The following is a 1,958-nucleotide window of genomic DNA, read 5'->3' on the forward strand; positions in this document are numbered from 1 at the left end:
ACCACCACCACCACCACCACCACTACCACTTTCTCAGGGCCAGGACCTACAAGAAGGATGCCAGAGCACAGAGAACTCATGTGAGTTCTCCAAGGATACCCAGCTGAAAGTATCAGAAGGCAGGAATTCAACCCAGTTCTCTTCAGGCAGCCCTGATCCACAGGAATGGTCAGATGGAAATGATGTCTGCTATGTTGATAGCCACAGAGTGAGTCCTGAGTCCTACATCCTGAGAAACTCCTGAAAGACGAAAGACTGTCTGGGTCTGTGTCGGGGAATTGAAGGCATGCTGGCGCCTTTCACCAGAGGAGCAAGATGGGGTAAGACCTGAAAGTCACACGTGACAGACATAAGGCAGCTGTCAGGAGCCGTATTTTAGGAAGAGGTGGCTGGAGAATGGGGTGGAAATAGAGATCAAAGAATGCTATGGCACCTGCCCTCAACCTGAATCAAAGTCCTACTTATACCCATGACTTGGCATAGAATTTATACTCAGAATTTATGCTCTTTACACTAAGATGCATGCTAGACTCTGTTCTCAGAGCCTCAATTTCCCCAAAGGTAGAACATTTCAGTGGGTTGCGTTTTTTTGGGGGGAGGGTTGTTTTGTTTTGTTTTTAAAGGAACAGCTGCTGAGAAGTTGCCAGAGACAGGAGCCTGCCAATCACTCCAGCTGAAAGGTACATGCCCATGCCTGCTTTCTGCCAAATGGCCATAAATGATTCATTGGTCCCAGTATTTGGGGAAACTCCTTTAATGTCACCTGCTAGCACACTGGCTTTGCCAGGATCAAGCTACAGAACCAATTGAAAGAGTTAATGAGAAGAAAATGATAAGCTGTTGAGGTGGTTGGTCTCATGGTTCCACACCCCTACTTGGTTTTGCATTTTGCACATATAATTCCCTTCAATTCTCAAATATCAGTTAATATGGATTGTCTCCAAAGAACAAAATATCCGGACATCCATGACTAAGGCCATGAGTTGCTGATTCATCTCATATTTGGTTCAATAACAAGATAAACTCCCAGGAACCCAGACCATTTCATCAGTCTCCGGGGTTTGTTCTTATACCAAAATGGCTGCTTCAGCTCCAGCCATCACATTACACACCAGAGAGATGAATAGAGATCTCTCTCTCTCTTTCTTTCTCTCTCTCTTTCTCTCTCTCTCTCTCTCTCTCTCTCTCTCTCTCTCTCTCTCTCTCTTTAAGAAATGAGGTCCCTTTTAGAATTCCCCTAGAATTGGCTCAGAGGTGGCCTATCTGAGTGAATGACTAAATCAATCATCAGAGACACCTTTTGCGGGTCATACCTATGGGAAGCACAAGTGATTTCAGTGGGTACAGCCACTGCAGCTCCAAACAGGTAGCAACACTGAGCTACCAGGAATGGGGAATGGGGAGTGCTTTGTGAATAGAATGGAGCCTTCATACTTGGTAGGAGACAGGCAGCAGTGAGCAGGTGCCATGGAGTCTCAAGACAGGGGAATGGTGTGCAAGAGGGCACACACAGGGCAGGCACTGGCTGGCAGTACCCAGGAGATGATCTGCATTGTCCATAGTGCCAGGCTGAGAACCACTCTGGTCTTTCTGAGATTCAGAAACAGGAGGGAACAGGGGCATCTGAGACAAGAGACTGAACAGCACCCATGAGGAGATGCTGAGGCTGAAGGAGGTAGATCTGGATCTGGAAAAGACTCCTTCTCAGCTCCCACCCCCACCCCCACCATCTCTTTGTTATGCAAATTTGACATTTCTTTGACTAGGGTCTGGAAAGGACCAAGACCAGGAGCCCTGTCCCACCAAGAATAAGAAATATTCAGCAGGGCAGTGGTGGCACACGCTTTTAATCCCAGCACTTGGGAGGCAGAGGCAGGTGAATTTCTGAGTTTGAGACCAACCTGGTCTTCGGAGTGAGTTCCAGGACAGCCAGGGCTCCACAGAGGAACCCTGTCTCG

General features: G+C 47.7%; 1 protein-coding gene across 1 annotated transcript in view; it reads left to right on the plus strand.

Moving 5' to 3' along the window:
• The first annotated feature begins 30 nt into the window (after positions 1-30).
• Ccn4 (cellular communication network factor 4) overlaps positions 31-1,958 on the plus strand; it is a 34,908-nt gene continuing 32,980 nt past the window's right edge. The window contains exon 1 of the mRNA XM_031358878.1: positions 31-320. The gene's annotated coding sequence lies outside the window, so the exon portion shown is untranslated. The remainder of the gene's footprint in view (positions 321-1,958) is intronic.

Source organism: Mastomys coucha, unplaced genomic scaffold, assembly GCF_008632895.1.
Source record: "Mastomys coucha isolate ucsf_1 unplaced genomic scaffold, UCSF_Mcou_1 pScaffold7, whole genome shotgun sequence".
Classification (NCBI taxonomy): Eukaryota; Metazoa; Chordata; class Mammalia; order Rodentia; family Muridae; genus Mastomys; species Mastomys coucha.